The sequence below is a fragment of the Pan troglodytes genome, chromosome 15 (assembly GCF_028858775.2).
Source record: "Pan troglodytes isolate AG18354 chromosome 15, NHGRI_mPanTro3-v2.0_pri, whole genome shotgun sequence".
Classification (NCBI taxonomy): Eukaryota; Metazoa; Chordata; class Mammalia; order Primates; family Hominidae; genus Pan; species Pan troglodytes.
Window position 1 is genome coordinate 42,693,636 of NC_072413.2, and position 22,564 is coordinate 42,716,199.

At 36.4% G+C, this 22,564-nt stretch overlaps 1 pseudogene; it reads left to right on the plus strand.

The window, feature by feature from the left end:
- The first annotated feature begins 585 nt into the window (after positions 1-585).
- Positions 586-22,564, plus strand: part of LOC134808332 (uncharacterized) — a 62,750-nt pseudogene continuing 40,771 nt past the window's right edge.

Consider the following 22,564-nt stretch of genomic DNA (forward strand, 5'->3'; position numbering starts at 1 on the left):
TGATTTAGTTCATTATTATTCTTCCCATTTTATAGATGGGGTACAGAATACTTGAGCTACTTGCTCAGGATGACCCAGCTAATAAAAATCAGACTGCTGGAATGTGAGCTCCTAGCTCATGCAAGAAGTTGTTTCTACAGCAAGAAGGGGTAGGTCTTAGGTAATGGTGGGTGGAATGAAACACTGTATTTCCTTTTCACACAGCCCTTTCAATTAGCCCCTTCTCTTAAAATATCCCTGGGTGCTTGAGAAGTGAGCAGAATCTGCTTACTTGGCAAACTTTTGTATCAGCGAAGAAGATAGGTTGATGGTAACTCTATAGTAATGGGGATCCAAAGAGTTTCCTTTGTTTTTAATAATTGCTAATTTACTCTAGTACAGATAATTGAGTCAACCATTCTCATTTGCTTGACCTCCTTTAAAACATCTGATGAGCTGTTTTCAAGGAGAAAAGAGAATACTGACAAGTAAACCATCCTCTTTCCTACTTAAAGAGCTGATGCCTAGAGTATAGTCAGGGGGAAATGAAAACTGTGAACTCACACTACTGTTTGAACAGCCATTCCAATTAAAAAGCGCCCTAGGATGGGTGTGGATCTGGTCACCATGCATGGTGGACATAAGACCTCTGCTGGGAGTGCCTGTAGAGTCATTTTGGCAAGGCATCCTCCCAGAGCCAACCGATCAATAGGCATCTCTCACCTTTTTCAAAGTACAGCAGGAACTGAAGACACTGAAAAACAGCATCCTTCTCAACAAGACCACATTAACCCAAACCACAACAGCACTGGTGCCAGCTCCAGAGAAGGCAGCCCTCATGAGGGGACATCAGTGATGAGCAATGTGATGGAGAGGTTTGGAATTGCTTCAGCCACAATCTAGAGGAGCACTTCAGGGACCCGCCGGCCCAGCCATTGTCTCTATTTTTCAGAGATCCTTTATGTGGCTCAGTGGGTCATCAGACACATCTCATGCCAGGTATAAACAAAAGGCACGGAAGTATAAGGGAGGGAGAGACTTCACAAAGTGCCCAGCTTTACATCGAAGCTCTGTCCTCAGGTAGAGGGCTAAATCAAAGGCTTTCAAGTAAAGCTAATATGTGAAACCTTCATTTAATAGAAGTGCAAATTTGAAAGAAAAAAAACTAGAAAAGAATCAAAAGTTAAACAGAGTAGAGGGAGGAATAATGAGGGGCCATAAGCCACTCATAAGTAGTGATTGTCAATATAAGACACGACTCAGTAGCTCCCTCTTAAGAGATTAAACTTTGCATCCTTTCAAAGCATTGAGAGAGAACAACATCCCCCTACCTCCATTCTCTGTCTTGTTCCTTTGTCTCCTCATTCCACACATCATTTCTAAGCTACAAGTCCCCCATATTCGCACCTGCAACCATGTTCTAGCACCACATTTTTTAAAGGGTAGTAACTTCTACATTTGCTTACTAAGTGCTTGAAGTATCCCAACACCACCCAACATAAAAAATATTAAAGCCATGTAATGCATTGGTGGGAAGAGAAGGTAGTCTGTATTTATGATAGTTCCTAGACAAGTGGGGCTAAGTAAATATTTACCAAATTCACTTTAATTTGTTTGCTCATTTCATACACATACCCCCACAATGCCCATTTGGCTGGGATAATGTTTTGAAATACTGGTTTGCTATTACTTTTTCTCCTTGTACTTTTCTTTTTGTTCTCTCTTTAATTCAAGTAGGCAACTAGATTGTGCTCTTTACTCAAGATAAATATGGAACAAAGAGGACAGTAGCTTACAATTTTTCTATTATCTTCCAAAGCCTGATCTCTGGAGTTTTATAGAGGGGATTAAAAGTAGAGGATCCCCAAACATTGACAGTGTATTAGTCAGAAACATGAAAAGAAAAAGATTTCCTCCCAGGAGAAAAAAATACAAGGGATTTCTTCTGGGTGGAGAAAAGAGAGAGAGAAAGACAGAGACAGAGAGAGAGACAAAGAGAGAAAAAGAATTCTGTGGGTCTACAGAATATGGAAGAGCCCATCAGTAAAACCATCAGGGTAGGCAGCAAAGCCCCTGAAAGGTAAGAACTGTAGGCAGTAGAAAGGCAGACAGGAACACAGAGAGCCTTGCTGAAGATTGTGGAGGCTTAATAAGCCTCTGGACTGACAAGCTTTGTAAACAAGGATGATAAATATCTCATTGACAATCAGTGTAAGAAAAGGCTGTGGATCCTGGAGGCTCACTCCTTTCCACCCTCTGTGATGTGGCTGGAACTATGGCAGACACTGGAGGACTCTCTCTCTGTCTCTCTAGTTTGAGGTGAACTCCTGCTCTCCTTCCTCTTGGATGAGACGCTGTCTATATCTGCAAATCGTCTCTGGACTCTGGGGTTAAATCTTGAGGGAATAAGTGAAAGGAAATGTTAGGCATGCGACTTTCCGCTGGTTATTCTGCTACATCCATCCCCTGAGACTACAAATACAAAAGAGCACATTATTCATTAGACAACTTGGAAAGAAAAATGGAAAATACAAGAAGAATAAAAGATAAATATCTCCATATGTTATCTCAGCCATATTCTTTCCTAAATAAACATCTTATGTCTTTCAAAATCAAATGTACTTTTCCTAAACGTTACTCCTGCCAGCTCCAGTACTCCCAAGCCTCCGCTTCTTACATCCTCAGCATCTGGGGTAGGGGGGTATCTGCTCCAGGCTCCCTAAGGTCAGGTTGGTGAGCCTAATGTGGCACATTTCTCTCCTTTCCAGAATGTGTATGCATGTTTGTGTGTGTGTTGGGGATAGAGAGGGGGCCATGCGATCCCTACTCGCGAGATTCTTCTCCCTGCCAGCACTGATTCCATACAACAGAGAGTTCAGCCACAGGTAATGGAGGCCCAGACCCTGACTGCATATTCCTCTCATGGACCTAGATAAATTAAGTGCTGACCAGCTATCTTTGGCAAAAAACAAAACAAAACAAAACAAAACAAAAAAAAAACAACCTGCTCTGCTCAGATTGGTTAGAGATGGAGAGCTGATTCGCCAACATGAGTTGGAGTCTCTTCTTTACCACTATGGCCATCTCCCCCCAGCTTTACTTTTGCCTCTATGATGAGGTAAAGTGGTAATAAATGAATGAAGAAAATTCTCCCCTGTCTAACCTCAGCACCCTACTAAAAATGTCAGAGGTCCCAGTAGGAAGTAATCCCCTTGGGTTTGTTTGGAATCTCACTGGGTGCCAGAGGAGAAAATTCCTGACTATTTAGGATTCCTTCAATGTCCAAAACACACCCATTTCTTCAGTCTTACAACAATCACTAAAAATTTCAGAGAAAAAAAATCCCTGCCTTCGTAGAAAAATTCTCCATCTTCTCCAGTATCTCTTATGACAAGTCCCATGCAATTAAATGTATGATTAACATTAAATTAATCCACTATTAAGTTCAAAAGGGCTAGACATCAGAATCGTAAATATGTTAGCTAAGATGTTTAGTTATTAATCTTTATGATTATAAAGGAAAAGTATTCTTAAGTGATAGCACTCAGACTGCCAGATAATTTCAAACTAGTGCTTTAAAGTCAGAAAAAATCTGATTTAGAGCTAAAACTTAAAGGGGAAAAAAGAAAAAGGAAAATCTTCCTCAGACATTCTCCAACCTTCTCTCCCCAAGCTTCTACTTTAATTGCAAACACTGCTGTGAGAACTATCAATTTCAGTCTTTCTTTCTCAACCAAAAACACTTTTAAGCCAAAGTAAAGTTAACTCAAGCGAGAGGGGAAAGGTTAAAAACATTCCTTCTAATATTAAAAGCCATGTTGAGAACATACTTGCAAAACAACTCCTACCTAAACTCACTTGTCTCAACCAACAGAAAAAAAAAAAGTTTGATTTTGAAGCGCTACAAGCAAAATGCACTTCCTCTCATGTTTCTTGTTTGTATGTGTGCACACATACCCTGCCTTATACCAGCAAGGATGTGGAGACATTCCACAAAAAAATTTATTCAGTACAAGTCCACAAAATGTAATAAAACCAAATTTCAAAATAGGAATAAATTGGGGGGAAACAGAAACATGAAAGTAAGAAATATAAGATGAACCCATAAATGAGATTAGCCTTAAAAGATAAAAAGGCATATCAAAAGCCTGTTCATTTGTCAAAAATAAGCCAAACACTGGGAATTACATAAGTCATACCAAATAGGAAAACATGAACAATTGCTGTACATGCTTCTCGGTGTTCAGAAGATGAAATCCACCAATTCCATAGAAGAATAAAAAAAGATAGTTTCATGTAGATCTGAGAGATAGTAAATTGCGTAAGATGGTAAACAGCACCATTAACAACAGCCTAACAAATGTGGCAGTGTGTCTTATAGGACTGTTTCCTTTAACACCTTCAAAGTAATCCAGTGATGTAATGTCAAAGTGCAACTTAGCAAAAGCATTTCTACAGGGGAGACCAGGAATGGAATGAGGTTCCCAGCTCTCTGCTTCCCTGGTATGAGCCAGGGACTGATTTTTGGAAGGAACACTAAATCCTTTCGGCAAACCTGCATATATACTCTTTCTCTCAACCAAGTTTTCAGTATTGTGCAATGATGAGCTCAGATAATGCCTCTTTCAAGTACCTATACTGTTATTATTCTATGTTACAGGCTAACCACAGCTCCTTTGACTTTAACAGCCAGCCAAGCCAGGGTAAGTTGCCATCCTCTAATGGAACTGAGGCGCTTAAAAAAGATTTGACCCGAAGGCAATGCCACTTCTGAACAGTTGCGGCCAAAGGAGTAGCTAAGTGCCCTCCCTTGAGAACTAAGTGCCCTCCCTTGATTTCTAAGTACTGCTTAGAACTACCTTTGTTTCAACCAGGAGTTTTGGAGCCTCTGATTATATCATAACCAAATTATCCTACAACAAAAACTATCATCTTCATTTATAAGTTGGAAGAAAACAAAATCCTCTTAGAAATATAAACATATATGCCAAGGAGCACTGCTGCATATCTACAAAAAGAGAAGCTGACACATGTATACAAAAGTTACAAAATCCTTAGTGAATATCAGGATTCCAATATCCATGACTCAGTGCAATGAATTTTCCAGGGAGCCTAAATTAAATTGAGGGTCATCTTAGGCATCAGTCTTCCAAAAAGCCTGCTCTGAACCCAAATGACAAGACTATCCTGAGATGTTAAAACAGCACCTGTAAATACCCTCTCACAGAATTTATTACCCTGTACGTAATTGCCCACTTACTCTTTGTATTAGTTAGGATGCATTCAACTTGAAGTAACAAAGACTTTAACCAATAGTGATTCAAGTAATAGGAGTTTATTTTTCTCAAATAAAAGTAAGTTTGCAGATAAGAGACTGCAGGTATTAGTTCAGTAACTCAATAGTATCTCCAATTATCTGGGCATTTCCTTCATAGTCACTAGGTCCCTGCCAATGATTTACGTCCACATTTAAGACAGAAACAAAGGGGTAAAGGAGAGGAGAATGGATGGTGCTATCAGTGCCTGTTTCATTTACCAAGGCAACAAAATGTTTCCAGAAATCCTCCCAGAAATTTATTTCATCTTATTTCTCATTCGCCGTAATTGAGTCAGGTGGCCAGCCCTCACTTCAAGGAAGGCCGGATAAGTAGGTGGCAGCATGACCATAAATGGCTTAGAGTCTCAGCCTTAGACTAATCATGATACACCATGATACACCATCTGGAACTGGGCACAGGATGGGACAAGAAAGAAATGCAAAGTAAATATTGACTTTAAAACTAAAAGGCTTATTATGTTTCTCTATTTCTTAAATTAAATGTAAGCTTCTTGAGATTATATCTATTTCACTATTTTATTCCCCCAGAGCCTGGCACAGTGCCTAGCTCACAGCAAGCACTCAGTGAGTAACAAAGGAAAAAAGGAAGGAAGGAAGAAAGGAAGGAAGGAAGGAAGGAAATTTTAACTTGCCAGCTATCTATCAACACAGTTAACACTTGTGTAAGGATATGAGATCAATATTTATGCATAGTCTGAACACACCAGCATTCTGAAATGAAAATATTCTACTCTTTATTCCCAATTTAGGCATTCAGTAAATAGTGTTACTGATTATGATAATGCTGAAAGTCTCTACAAGACACTTCTGTGCAGAAAATAACAGGGCTGATATCAAAATATTAATAAATGTTAAAAGTAGGTAGATTTATTGGCTCGATGAATACACAAAGGCTTGTCCATTAAATAGGAAACTGATAAGAAGAACCTTGTCCTTCTGAGCCCAAAGAGGCATATGATCATTAAAGTTCATGTAATCAGGCCTTGTAAACTCAATTCTCTAAATAAATTGTTTAGAAAAAACTCCAAACCAAAGAATGATCATTTGTCTCTGAAAAAGTGGGGAAAAAAAAGTATGACTGTGAGGCACATAATTTGTAGAAGCAATCAACAAAATGCAAGCTTTATATTGGATTTAAACAAGAGCTTGCATCGAAGTTAAAGGAGTGTTCTTTATGGATTTAATTAAAATGTTGCATATAAGACCTTTCTAATCTTACTGTGCTGCAACTGTATTAAGACACTCACATCAAAATATTTACATTTAAATATTTTATAACATCACACTTTAAAATATTAATGATGCCACAAGTAATCAGTGACATTTCTATAGCCTTTTCTGTAGTAAGTTTGCAAGAAAATAGCAGTCTAACTGTGTTATCTCTAGTCAGCTATTTGAAATTCAGCTTAGGAAAAACACCAGCTTGCCCATTTCTACAATTCTAATGAAAACTCCTCTAAGAGCTTAACTTCTTGCTATTACAATTTGTTCTGATTCTGGTCTAGATAGTGGCACCAAAGGGAGGAAAAAAAACTGCTCTTGCATTGTTAAGTGCCACTACTGAGTTTAAATGCACTCCTTTTCAAAGAGATAGTTTTATTGAAAGGTTTCATTAAAAATATAAGAAAGGTAGCTATAAAACATAGCAAGTGAACAAGTCAATGTTATTGGTGTGTTCCTTACAGTGAAGGGATCTTTACAGATACCCAAGTGCTATTTAGAGACAGATGATATTGCAAATATTGCATTTGTATATAATAACAGCCTTTGTAATTATAAGATTCATTTCTTAATTTTTTTTACTTGAAGGCACCAGAGAACTGCTACTGCTCTATAGTCACAGCTATAACCTTTTTTCTGCTTTCTTTTTTCTTGTCACTGGCCAAAAGAGGCAACTGAGGAAGACATGACTCAAACTCTCATCTCTATAAAATATCAAGCACAAGTTTTGCAGTGATGATAAATATAGCACAGACAATAAAAGTTGGCAGCATCACCTTCGAATATGAAAGATGATTATTCCATTCTTTGTTCCTTAGAGAAGCTAATTATTAGGGCTAATCATAAAGGAAGTTAATGACTAGAGGAATGGCAGCCAGGTGACAGAGACTCCAAAACCTGCAAACTCCAGCATAAATTTGCTAAGGGATTTCAGATGCATCCAGCTATCAATTTCCCTACTGAAAAAAAAAAAGCCATCATACTTACACAATACTTTGAGAAGTACTGAAGATACATTATTATGATACCTTCATGTGGAGTTAATTATGGAGGGATAAAATAGTGATAGTCCTAGGTTTGGGGTTGAGATAGGAAACATACAGTTATGTGATGAAATAAATTCCTTGTGGCAGGGGATTTTCTGACTTGCAAATAAAGATCATATAAAATAATGATGACTCACTCAGATATTTTTTTAAAAATTGAAATCTCTTCTGAGCAATCTATACCAATGATGAAGCAGAAACTTGTTTTCTTTCTGATCATCCTAAGTCAGTTCTCAATGCTGTTTCTAATTGCTAAAAGAATTAACCCTTCTGATACTTCTGCCCATGTATTGTAAGTTTTTTCTCTTTTTCTCCTTGAAGAATATGTTTCTTAAAGAAAATTTCTTTTTCCTTTCTTGGAATTCAAAAGTTTTATCACACAGCTAACTGTCCTGATGATACCAGAGGTCAGGTCAGCATGCATATGTTCCTTCCTATAGAAGAGAAATGTCTACTGCATTTCTTTAAAATATACTTAATTCATATTTATTTGATATGGTTTGGCTCTGTATCCCCACCAAAATCTCATGCCAAAATGTAATTCCCAGTGTTGGAGGAGGGGCCTAGTGGGAGGTGATTACATCATCGGGGCGGTTTCTATTGTTTTAGCCCCTAGTGCTGGTTGTTTAAAAGTGTGTAGCACCTACCCCTACTCTCTCTCTTCCTCCTTCTCTGGCCATGAAAAGACGTGCTTTGCTTCCCCTTCACTTTCAGCCATGATTGTAAGTTTCCTGAGGCCTCCCCAATCATGCAGAACTTTGAGTCGATTAAGCTTCTTTTCTTCATAAATTATCCAGTCTCGGGTAGTTTTTTATGGCAATGTGAGAATGAACTAATACAATATTTAGTGTGTTAAAACATATTTTACTGAACTTAAAGTAGCAGGATTTTTAGTTTTTTTCTAAACATATCATTCAAAAAATTGGGAAGATAGGCTTGACTTTTCGAATCACATAATCTAGTGATTCTAGTAAGATAAAAAGCAGAGACACCAATACGATAAAACACATAAACCTGTTCTTTTACCCCAATCCACCTTTATTCATTGAGCCTCAACAGTAGATGACATTTTACAGAACATGCATGACTTTCTTCTCTGTATTTCAGAAATTTGCATTCTAAAGCCCAATGTCCCACAGCAATCACTGTCGAAGCACAAAAACAAATTGCCTGAAATAACTGGACAGTTTAGCTGGATCAGTGTGAATACTTTTAGACAGTTGAGTGACATTTCACTTAGCTTTAGATCTGGAGATCCAAATTTAATAAATAAAAAGCTTTCAAGACAATAGGCACATTTTATTCTTCTCCCTCCAGCAAAAAGCAATTTAATTCAAGAAGTATTTAACAAGAATGTACTGTTATAAATGCTGTGGGGAGCTTTAGCAAAGTAGGAGATGGCATCCTATCTTCAAGTGGCTTACAATCAAATCGTATGGAGAAAGCATGCCTATTCATGAAATCGCTAAATGACAATACTGTAATTGTGATAGGCAGAATTCTGAGATGACTTCCATTACCTCCCATACCTGATTCAGAAGGAGATGAAGTTTAGCAATTTGTGTGATGGGGAAAAAAATAACCTTCATTTGGTTTAAGTAAGGTTAATGCAAAAATTCACAAATTGTATTCAACACTTTCTCTACAGAGTATTCAGGGCATATTTTAATCAGTCAGATGTTTAATATTAATTTAACTATTTGAGAGCACAAAAAGAGAACTGAGCTTACAAGCTTAGGGGTTGAGACAGGAGAATACATAAAACAATGAAATTACTGAGAAAATTTTCAGAAATAACTCCCATAATGCTATCTCTTGTCAACAGTAGTTCATTGACAAGAGATAGCATAATAAGATACAAATGTCAAGAAAGCTTCTGTGAAGAGGTTGGTCTTGTTTAGATTCACTGTTAATAGAGAAAGTGAAGGCCACTGGAGGAAAGAAGGATAGAATGTATAAAGGCCCTGGAGGTAGGAAAAAGCACAACACTTCCATTTCAGCCACATTAATCTTTCCTTCCTTTAAGTTTTCATATGCTTTCTCATTCCTGTAACTAATCTGACACTAATTATATACTGTTATACTGGTTTTCTATTGCTTTGTAACAAATAACCACAAATTTAGCAGCTTCAAAAAACATCACTGTAAAATATATATATATATATAGTTCTGTAGTTCAGAAATCCAGGTGGGCTCAAATGTGTTCTCTGGTTAAGGCTGAACTATATCAGGGTGCTGTTTTTAGCACTGCTATTATTGCTTCTTGAGAAATTATTTCAGCGGCCTTTACTTCTCAGAATGTAAAGGCCTTAATGTAGAAATATTATATTTATATACTGTTGATATGCTTCTGGTTGGGCAGCAATCAGTTTGTTTACGGTCATCTGAAATCATTGTTTGTCCTGAAAAACGTTTTTTGCCTCTCCCTTTGTTGCAGCTCTGTCCTGAAGTGATTGAGTATTTTGTTTTCCCCTTTTAGTTCTTCCCAAGATAAATATCTGCAGAAAAACAATTGTCTCAAAAAATTGTTGTTGCTACAAAGCAGAGAATAGTTAAAAATAACAATTAATATTCCTTCAAAAATCTTCAGAAGTTTAGACTTATATGACACAAATACATTCTTGAAAATTTGTCTGTGCCTCTGAAAGACTTCTACTCATTTCCCAAAAAGCACTTTTTAAGGCCATTTTTTCTGCTTTATGTTTTTCCTACCTCTGCCATCTTTCCTCCAGGAAGTTAAGGCTATGCCAAAAGAGTTTTCAGTAGTTGCCATATTCATAAATATAAATCAGTAAAAACAATCAAGAATAGGTGACTTCAATGTATATTTACAGAGGAAAACCATGGGTCATAAAAAATTTAGGTTTTAGTTCAATTCTTCCACTTACTGACAGTTCCATCTTTTCTCTTTCCTAATCCCCAATTACCATATCTATAAAATGGAGGTAATCACCTACCCAGCAAAGGTCACAGAATAAAATTATGCCAAATGCATTAAAGTTATTTTAAAAGCAGCAAAGCGCTTTATAAATGCAATGCACTTAATTATTAGCAAATTGAGATGATAAATTATATACTATGTGCTTGAATAACAGGGGCTCAAAATCTTATATTACTGCAAAGTCTAAGTCAAAATTGATTTCAAATCAATAAGCATTTATTGACTAACCAAATATAATGTATCTGACTCAACACGATCAGCCCAAGATAAAAAAATTTATTTATTTTGTTTTATTTTTTATTGTAAATCTATTATGATTAATTGCATACAGTATTAATATTATGTATGCTAATTAGCATTGAGTTGCTATGATAAGTGCTTCACATGTACTATGTCATTTAATTCTCAAAACAACCATAACCATAAGAGATAGAACTCATTCTCTTCATTCTACAGAGAATAAGTCAGGCATTCAAGGTTCAGAGAATGCCAAATACCTGCTAAAGTCACACGACTAATAAGTAGAAAGCCCGAGATTAACACATAGTTTGTACAGTCTCCAAAACCCCTGTAATTTACTCCTTCATATACATTAGAATACAACAAAGAATGGTATATAACAAAACAAAATGATGTGGTACCTTACTAACTGCAATAAGAGAAAGGATCTGGACCAAGAAGGAAAGGCTACATGGAAGCAGTGATGTCGAATTGGAATATGAAGTGTAAACTTGTAGTTTGATTATTATTCCATGCAGCACTGAGTGTAGACTATGCGCAGAATGGATACTTAATAAATGCTTCTGAAAAAATAAAATAAAAGCAATTTTCCTAGACCTGATACAGAGCATTTAATTTCAGAAGTCTACCTTCTAAGTTCATTGTTCTATCTTTTCCTTGATGAAATAAACTTTCTTCTCTAATTTACATGCCCTGTTTGACATTTAGTTTGTATCACCCAGACATACATAGGAACAGATACTCTGAGTTCCTATTGATGTTATCATCACTCTGAACCATGTTCATATCGAGAATCCATTTGAAAATCAGCCATGTAAAACTCTCTAAATGAAGATTTATTAAATAGTTATGAGTTCCTAAAAGATTCAGAATATGCAAAAGGATTTACTCTAAAGGAATACTTTCAAAACAAGACTTCATAAATAATAAAGAGAAATTTCCAATTGGTTTAATGACAAACAATTAGCCCTTTAATGCTGACTATTATATTCTTCCATCTGGCAAGCTATTCATTTTTGTCTTTTAATTTGAACTAAAAGACCACTGGGCAAGATTTTATTTCCTTATTCTATATTCTAGGTTTCATTCAGTGTATTGTTGAGGATATCATGCAAAATGAAAGTTTTGTATTTTACTCTTTGCTAAATATTAAAATTGAGCAATCAAAATAATTAAAGCAATTTCTTTCTACAGTCCTTCCAAAACTATCATTCTGCATCAGTCTAGACCCCTCATTTTATAAGTAATGAGAAACTCAGTTCAAACTGGTTTAAAAACTATAAAGAGGATTTATTGACTCTGGTAACTGGAAGGTTCAGAGGAATGGAAGACTTCAGCATGGTTTGATTTATCAACTCAACAACAATATCAAGGCCCTGATTTCTTTCCCTTTCCCCTCTGCCTTTATTTCAACCAGCACCATCCAATATTTTTTCTTCTCTGGTAGTGACAAAAAAACATTTCCTGCATCATTTCCACATATTGAAATCACACTGTCCAGAAGGAGTGAAAGTACTGATTTTTCAGATCCCAGCAAACATCCCTTTCCCCCAAATTTCCTAAGCCACTGTAGAAAGCACTGACTGATTGGCTTACACTTTTATACTCTGAATACAGGGGCAAGAAGATGGGATTCACATGTCAGGGTTTAAAAAATTAGAACCCACCTTGGAATTGTGGATACAGTCATTTTCTAGCCCTCTCATTATACCCCAACTGCACGGATAATACAAAATGAGAGCAAGAAATAAGAGATAGTGAGGACACAACCACAGTATCCACTATACAATCCTAACTGGCTAGTCTTTTTCTACATTTCAATAAATTGTTGTAAGTCTACATCATCCTTTAATCCACAAAATGTTCTAGGATCTTTCCAACAGCTACTCCCCCAGATTCCTCCTCTACATTCCATGAACATAAGCAGACTTGTAGTCCTTCCTCATATTTCACGGAGTAAGCAGACTGTGAAAGCAGGCTTCAAACTGTAAATCAAAGTTAAAGTAAGAAAAGGCACCACCAATTATAACCAAGTATTTCATATACTAGCTTATCAAACATAGATTCCTGGACTCATACACTGACATGCTACAACACTGGCATTCCAAAAGGGATACACAGATAGTGAGAGAGGGAAAAATAAGTGGCTCCACATTTCTGAGCACAGCCAGCCTGTCCAGACCCTGTGGGCATTTTCCTTGGGGGCAGGTACCTGAGCAGCAGAGCATAATTCCGCCTTTTTCATAAACTGGTAGCAATATTCATCTGTGTGGTGCCAACCTGTCCAGATACATGCTCAGTGGAAGACTGTGACACTAATGATTATTACATTAATACAAAAAAATGCTTTGGCTCATATCCTCAAGGAGACATTATTTTCTGGAAGAGGGCAAATTAATAGTACATATTTTAGTTGCTATGTGTCTAATGTACATTTTGCCAACTAAAACAAACTGCATAAAAACCCTACCCTGGAAACAAAAGATCTATAAAGGAAGAAAACAAAGAAAATGCCTATTTAAGAACAGAATATGGTTCAGTTTGAGCAATTCATTTCAAAAAGAGAAAATCATCATCAAAATAAGCAGTCATCTACACACATAACCATGACATTCAACTAAATATCCTTTTATCTTTGTTTATGTGACAACACTTATTTTCACTTTCAAATGGACTTCTGTGTTTTGAACCCTGATTTATAAATGATACATGTAGCAAAGTTTCATAAAAGTCATAAACCAGCAAAGCTTTTAAAATCTCATTAAAACATGATTTGTTTGTCTAGTAACCAAAATACATTTTCTAATTTAAACTCAAAAAGCTTAATTAATTTAAATGCCACCTTGATTACCTCTACTAGTGATCCAATGAAAGAATTTACTAACATGCTGAAAGAGTTGAATGCTAGCCTGTTTGCTTTTTTGTTATTTAGCACACTATAAAAATCACTGGATAATGTAAGAATCATGGTTTTGTGCTCCAAGCTAGAAAATTTCTCACATAGCCATTATTACTGGGTAAAATTATAGAATCTTGTCAACTTTCATTCACAAATTTTTGCTAATAAACATGTTGTCTTTTAAGAAGAAATTGTTTTCACTCTCAAAATATTTTTCCCTCTAGTCTCCCTCGCAAAGGTCAAAGAAAAGTCTTAGATAAAAGAGGCAACAGCTTGGAAGTCTTAGTATATTCTCTCTCTTGCAGACCTCTTGTTTCTCATTTCTTATGAGAACTTATACTTTCAGTGAAAACATGCTTTCCAAAAATGAATTTTGCTAAATGGTGCAAAGAAAAGTCATAGTTTGAGTAAATTTGTTTTCTAATTATGAAAGGCAGCTGATAGCATAGGACAATTGAGGCAATTATAGTGATTTTTATTAATTTGCTATTACTATTAGCACTTTAGTAAACATCCTTCTTTGAGAAATGAAGATATTTTTCAGTTACCATAAATAATGGCTGATATTTCAAGTAATTTGGTTACTGATCTGAGTTGGAGGCTGGAGGCCTAGGTCAGGCTGAAAGTAGAGTATACTGACCAGAGGTCCAGAGTATAGACACAAGGTTTATCAAGACACTATGTCTACGCAGTCTAGTGGAGGCATTACAATATGGGGACTAGGCACAGAGACAGAGGCCATGTGTGAGCTGGAAATGTTAGACAAGAATATATGGCAGAGATGAAGAGAATTTGAAATGGAATGGTCCCCTAAACCTCATTGCAATTCCAAGATGCCCTTTTAAGAACACCTGAGACTGCTGGCAGTAGATAGGGAGGGCCTATTTAGAGTGGCAAGCTGCCTCAGATATACATAAGAAGCTCACAGGAGTCTCTGCTTGGATTACAGGTTGAGTATCCATTATCCAAAATGCTTGGGGCCAGAAGTGTTTTGAAGTTCAGATTTTTTTAGGATTTTGGAATATGTGCATTATACTTACTGGTTCAGCATCCCTAATCCAAAAATCTGAAATCTGAAATGCTCCAGTGAACATTTCCTCTGAGTGCCACATCAACACTCAAAAAATTTTGGATTTTGGAGCATTTGGAATTTTGGATTTTCAGAATGTGATGGCTTTAGGCTGTCTTGAATAGGAAGAGAGGGCCTAGAAACAGTTACTGGAATCCCAATTCCTATCTGCAAATTCATAAATAGGTGTTTTCAGTGTGAATCTCTTAAAAAAAAAAAAACTTAGATTGGTCATTCTCATCTTCTGGGAGAGAAAGGTGCTTTTCATGATCTCATAAAGAAGCCTCTAATGAAGTTCACTTTCCTCCTATTAGGTATTGGGAAAAATATATTAAACTTATAACAATAAAGACTTATTCTTTAGAGAAAATTTATCATTTTGACAAAGGTATTAAACTCTTTCAGTGAAAAGAAAGTTGCCTTAGGTATAGGTTCAGAAGACTGAAAAAAATTCAAAGTTCAGGTTGAGTATCCCTACTTTACGGTTTTCCTACAGATTCAAGCAAAAATGACTCTCTGCTCTTTTAAATACAACCAACTCTTTCCCTGTAGACCCAAGTAGGTAAATAACATAATAATTAGTTGATCATCATCATTTCTTTTTTTAAAAAAAAAACATAGTATTTATGAAATCAAATAGCCTTTGCTTCAAGTTTCAAACATCTTTGAAAACATAGTTAAATTTGATGATCACATTCTCTTTGAAATATAAACCAGCTTTTTAAAATCCCTTCCTTTTGAAATGCAATAAAAATCTGAAAATGCATTTTTCATCAGAAAGAAATTTTCATTAAAAGTGCAGATGGACTACATCTTACAGAACACTGGCATTTCTGGAAAAATAATCTAGGAAATACAGGCATCTACTATACTTACTGACTTTATTCATAATATTCAAAGACATAGGACATTGAGGTGATTGCAGCTCTTGCAGCTAAAAGGGAAGAAATTAATTTACTCGGATTCCTGACTTTAGCAAATAAAAACAAAAGAAGTGACTCTCTCAAGGTCACAGTTAGTAAATTGAGGAAATAACATTAGAATCCAAATTCTATGCTTCCTAATGAAGTATTTCTTCTAAAATGTTACTTTTAAATTGGTTGTAGATAACTGAAAATAAGGTTTATGATCACCACAAATATTTTTGAATTACTTATTTTAGAGAATTGTCTATTTCAAATCAAATAATATATATTATACTCAAAAAAAGTTGCAATGGTATCTGTGGGACTTCAAAAATTAAAGAAGAAGGGGTTGCTAAGGAGTCATTCTGCTTATATCACATCCCCTTTCTGCTACTCTCCTGCAGAACGGAATGTGTATCAGTAGATACAGAATAAGACCAAAATGAATCAAATCCAAAAATTTAAGATCAAACGTGGCTTAAGCAAAAGAAAAATAAAAACAAGAAAAAAAACTGGAAAGTAGAATGGATACAAGAAATGGGCACCTTCATGATGTAAGGTAGCAACAATTAACAACACAAGCATACCTAGGAGACACTGCAGGTTGGGTTCCAGACCACTGCAGTAAACTGAATATCACAATGAAACAATTTGTATGAATTTTCTGGCTTCCCAGTACATATAAAAGTTATGTTTACACTATACTGTAGTGTGAAATAGCATAATGTCTAAAAAATATACAAATAGCTTAATTTAAAAATATTTTATTCCTTAAAAATGCTAACAATCATCTGAGGCTTCAGCAAGTCATCTATTTGCTTGTAGAATATCCTGTCTCAATGTTGGTGGCTGCTGACTGATCAGAGTGGTGGTTGATAAAGGCTGGTGTGGCTGTGGCAATAAGAAAAATGATGGGTAAAATATTTCAAGATGCCAACTCAAGGTATGAAAGAATTACCAGGGCCCCCACTTGACTACCCCTAAACATCTATTTTTGTCCTCCTTTCTCTGGGAAACTATCAAAACTGCTGCCTCATCTATCTCTTCCTGAATAACCAAAGGCCCCCTAAGGGAAAAGTTGTCCCATACTTACTTGCCTATCTGGGTTTCCATCTTCTGCCAGATCTTAGTCTCATAATTAATTCTTCTCAATCCTTGTTAGATTTTTAAGTATACATATAAAACTGGGTAGCAGGGCTGATACTTTACTATTCCCCAATGGGAGGGCTGTTCCAGAGAACCAGGCCTACCATAACTGGAACTAGAAGTCAACAGAAAAATTTCTTAAAATTTCATTTCCCTAGCCCTCATGCTCTCCTGGCTACAGATAGCAGTTTCCCTCAAAGTCTCTTTCCCATCCACCCTGCAAACTTTTCAGCAAAACATTTTCAAATTCTTCTGGAAACAAGCTAGTTTTCCCTTCTTTCATGTCTCTTATTTTTCCTCACCAACAACTCTCTGTTTAAATAAGCTAGCCTCTCTATTTCCTTGAGCTCGCCCTTTCAACCATCACTTTGATCATCACAAAAAACAAGGACAAGAAGCAGATTCTCTGCCTGGTGGGAATATGGGTAGTTTTTATATCTTTATTGTTATCTGTATTTTCTAAAGTTTCTGCAACAAATGTGAATTTTTTAAATAATCATTTTTAATGTTGCAATGCTTAACAGATCTCAAAGCATATGCTATTATTTCCTACCTATGCATAATTTGGTATTTACTTGTGCTAAATCAAGTCAGCATGATCTATTTGTACAAGTGAATTCCCTGTTTCCTTAGGACTTTAAAACTCTGCAGCTGCTGTCATGTAGAAAACGAATTCCCATACAGGTATCCTTGCTTTAATAACAGACTCACAATTCTGTTTCCAGGCTTCCCTCTTAGCTTTCACTTTTATTTATTCGGCACTCCTTTTCCCTTTTCTCAGTAGTGTAATGGAGATATCATTTTTTAAAATATTTTCAGATGCATTTTGATATCATGTAAATAACATTGTCCTGTGACTCACTGCCCACTCCTTGACCTAGAAAGGACTGACACCAACTGGAACAGTATACTTACTGCTCAGCACTGACTGAGAAATTAGATTTTTAAAAAATCCCTAAGAAGATAATGGTCTAGAAAGCAAGCCTTGACAGAAAAAGAAACTCTTTTTTTTTTTTTTTTTTTTTTAACAGTGTCTTGCTGTGTGGCCCAGGCTGAATTGCATCATGGCTCACCACAGCCTAGAACTCCTAAACTCAAGCCATCTTCCTGCCTCAGCCTCCCCAGTAGCTGGACTATGGGCAGGTGCCACCACACCTGGCTAATTTTTTAATTTTTCTTCTGTAGATACAGGGTCATGATATGTTGCCCAGGATGGTCTCGAACTCTTGGCCTCATGCAATCCTTCCACCTAGGCCTCCCAAGTGCTGGGATTACAAGCATGAGCCACTGCACCTAGCTTTTGTAATTTATTTAGTTTTTTAGAGATAGGATCTCACTCTGTCACCCGGAAGTGCAGTGGTGCAATTATGAATCACTACAGCCTCAAACTTCTGGGCTCAAGTGGTCCTCCTACTTCATCCTCCTGAGTAGCTGGGACTAAAGGTGTGTACCACATAGCCATGCTAATTTTTAAAAGTTTTTTAGAGATGAGGTCTTGCTATGTTACCCAGGCTGGTCACAAATTCCCAGCCTCAAGTGATCCTCCTGCCTAGGCCTCCCAAGGTGCTGGGATCATAGGCATGAGCCTCCCCACCTGGCCTGTTTTATAAATTCTTAAAGCTCCAATTAACATATCAAGAGCTAAGCCTCAGTCTCTGGATATGAGGAGAGATAGCTTGGGCTGTGATATTAAGCTGTTCCTGCCACACCAAAAGCAGGAGACCCTGCCCATTGAGGCCCCATAGACTGCAGAAGGGAGAGGGAGACAGAAATAAATGAAAACATAAAGACATACACCTGGCATAAAATTTCAGGGAGGAGGTATATAAGAGAAATTGAGAAATCTTGTGTGACATACCCCATTTGGAACTCTGGAAACTAGAACACAGGATAGCCCCACACAAATGCAAGATGCTACATCAAAGCGATGTCAGTGACATGACATAAACAGGTAGAGAGAGGACTAGAATAAGCACTCCTTAGCCTCCCTTCACTGTTAGGTGATATAGAAGGGACCTTAAAGTCACTGCAAGCCCAGGGAAAGGAGCTGAGATGAAGGCCTGTGGAACTCTCATGGAACCATACTGGTGATGAGCAATGACTGTTCCAGCAGCTGTAAACTTGATAGTCACAGGCTGGGTGGAGAGCATGGTTTAGACTCAAAGAGCACTACAGTTCAGTGACAACCATTGTAAGGTACATGGCTGTGCTTTGGTCAAAGAATAGGCCCAGGTAAACATCCTGCATGACTCAGTGAGTTTATAACATAGGCGCACAATTCCATGTAAAATGTAAACACAGCTATGTAGTCATAACATGGGAAGGCCATCACTTGGCTCTAGGCCACTATTGTCTGTAAAAGGTATAATTGCCCTGCTGACATGGTACAGAGGCATACTCACACCCAAAGAGAGAAAGAGATAGAGGGCCAAAACGGTCCATCTTTGAAGACGGACAGTGGGGAGCCAGGACACAGCTCGGCTTATTTGCACCCAGAGGGAAAGATTTAAGCTGCTGACCCTGAAGTCAAGAGAGAGCCAGCTGTGCAGCTGTGCATGAGAGTGGCCAGAGCAGGCAGCCACAGAGACAGGGACAGACAGACAGCGTAAGAGGGCTACTAAATAAAGCCATATTTCACCTACCTCTGGACCCCCGAGTGTTCTTTCAGCTATCTGTCACTCATCCACCCATTTCCTTCCAGACCTCAGCATGAGCTGGAACCCGACCCTGGACCTGACAACCATGGTGGTGCCAAATCTACAAGGGTGACCAAGCTCTGCCTGATGCAAGAAAATAAAGTGCGATTTTGTCTGCCACACTTTGGCAGACCCCACTCCAAGGGGCCAAAACCTATATCATGATGTATATACTGCAGTAGGAACCAAAAAGGCGCAAAGGAAAGCAAAAAACCTCCTGGTAGATTCAAGGTTCTCCCTACCCAGCTCCACAAGGTGCTTTCATTGTCCCCACATACCAGGCACCATCCATCTCAAAGTGGTATCTACACCCCCATGTTCATAACAGCATTATTCACAATAGCCAAGATGTGGAAACAACCTAAGTGTCTGTTGAATGAATGAACAAAGAAAATGTGGTATATACACACAATGGAATATTATTCAGACTTAAAGGAGGAGAAAAAAGAGGAATGGGAATATGAATCTCTGAGCATTTACAAAAAGAGAATGAATTTTTAAAAAGATACTATTTAAACTGGCAGAGACTCAGACTCAATTGATTCAAAAGTTAGGTTTCTTCCTTTTTATCTCCACGAGCTAGGATAACGGGGTTCATGAGAAAAACTGTACCTGTTGTAGAAAATAAACATTTATTAAGCCCAAAAATATACCTACTCATATATAAACATTTGATTTATGACAAAGATGGCACTGCAAAGTGGTGGGAAAAGATCTTCTTTTCAATTTATATAGCTGAAACAATTAGATTATCTTATGAGGAAAAACAGAGCTTGACCCCTACATTGTTCCATACACACATATCAATTTTAGATGGTGAAACAAGATGTCTTTTAGAACTGTGTTGCTCAATTTGATAGCCACTAGCCACATGTGGCTATTAAACACTTGAAATTGACAAGTATGAATTCTACTGTGGCTATAAATGTGAAATGCACATCAGATTTCAAAGTCTCAGTATGATTTATAAAATGTAAAATACTGATAATTTTTACATTGAATAAATGTTGAAATGCTAATATTTTGGGTACATTGGGTAAAATAAAATACATTGTTTAAATTCACTTGATTCTACTTTTTTAAGTATGAAAAATTTTAAGCTAAATATGTGGTTCTCACTATATTTCTCTTGGACAGCTCTAAGATATAAGGTATTATTGGAGAATATCTTCTTAACTCAAGTTAGGAAAAGATTATTTAAATGGGACAGAAAATTCACTAATCATAGTGAAAAAGAATGATAAATTTTACTACACTAAAATTAAAACTCTTGTTCATCAAAATGCACTATTAGGAAAATTAAAGGTAAGCCACAGAGGGGGAAAATATTTTGGCAACACAAAAAACTAGCAAAGGGTCAGTAGACAAAATGTTTTTTAAAAAGTCTGCTACAAATCAGTAAGAAAAAGAAAGACAATACAATTTTTAATAGACAAGATAATTTAACAGGAAATTTATAAAGAGCAAATCTGAATGGTCAATAAGCATATGAAAAAATACTCAGCCTTATTATAATCATAAGAATACAAATTTAAACCACAATGAGATATGACTACACATCTACCAGATATGCATAAAACGGAAAAACTTGACAATGCCGTATTTTGGTCAAGATATTAAATCACAGGAAATCTTCATACAGATTTCAGATTGGTGCAATCAATTTGAAAATTAATTTGCCATTATCAACCAAAAGTTGAAGAAAAACACTAAGCAATTTCCTCACCTAGGTATGCACTTAGAAATATACAGATCAAAACCTCAATGAGATAACACCTCTCACCTGTGAGATGGCTCTTATCAAAAAAAAAAACAAAAGATAAGTGTTGGCAAGGATGTGAAAGATTGGGGTATTTATACACTGTTGGTGAGAATGTAGAATGGTGTAGTCACTATGGAAAATAGTACGGAAGTTTCTCAGAATGTTAAAAATAAAGCTACTATATGATCCAGCATCTCACTTCTGAGTATATAACCAAGAGAATTGAAATCAGGATCTCAAAGAGCTAACTACACCCCCATGTTCATTACAGCATTATTCACAGTAGTCAAAATAGGGAAACAACCTGAATGTCTGTTGGATGAATGGATAAAAAAAAAGTGGCATGTACATACAATGGAATATTATTGACACTTAAGGAAGAAAGTTCTGCCATTTGTGGCAACATGGATAAAACGGGAGGGCATTATGCTAAATAAGATAAGCCAGTCCAGTCACAGAAGGACAAATATGCATGATTCCACTTTTAGGAGGTCTCAGAAATAGTCAAAGTTAGAGGAAGAAAATATGATGGTGATTGCCAGGGACTGGAGGAAGGAGAAGTGTGGAATTTTTGCTCATTGAGTATAGTTTTAGTTACATAAGATGAATAAGTTCTAGAGAACAGCTGTAAGACATTGTGCCTAAAGTTAAAAATATGGTATTGAGAACTTTAACAGACATTAAAAGGATAGATCTTATGTTAAATGTTCTTACCATAAACACACACACACCACAAGAAAAGTTTTGGAATGGACAGATATGTTTAGTGTCTTGATTGTGGCAATGGCATCACATGTGCATGAATATGTCCAAACGCATCAAAATGTATACATTAAATATGTGCAGTTTTATGTAAATCAGTTATATCTCAATAAAGCATTAAAAATGCTATGGCATACTTACTAGATTTGGAAGTTTTCTATGCAGCAAGAATTCTTTGACATTTATTTGTCTTAACCATTACTTAAAGGGTATGCCACAGTCATATTTATAAAGTTTCTCTCTAGTTTTATTTTTCTAATGAGAATTAAGAATTTAGTATTTGCTAAGGGGCCTCCCAAATTTATTCTATTTTAAAATTTTCTATTAAATATGAATCCTAAGATGTTGAATAAGGCTTGGACTATCTGAAGTACTTGTTACTCCTATATTTATAAGATTTACTTCCGGTATGATTTTCTGCTGTTTGTTACATAAGTATTACTTAAAGTTCATGACAATGCTAAAATAATTTGTTAAGCCTTTATCTACACTTAATACATTTTTCTGTATTTATGTTATAGTCTATAATTAAAAACACTAGAAAAAAGAGCTACCATTTT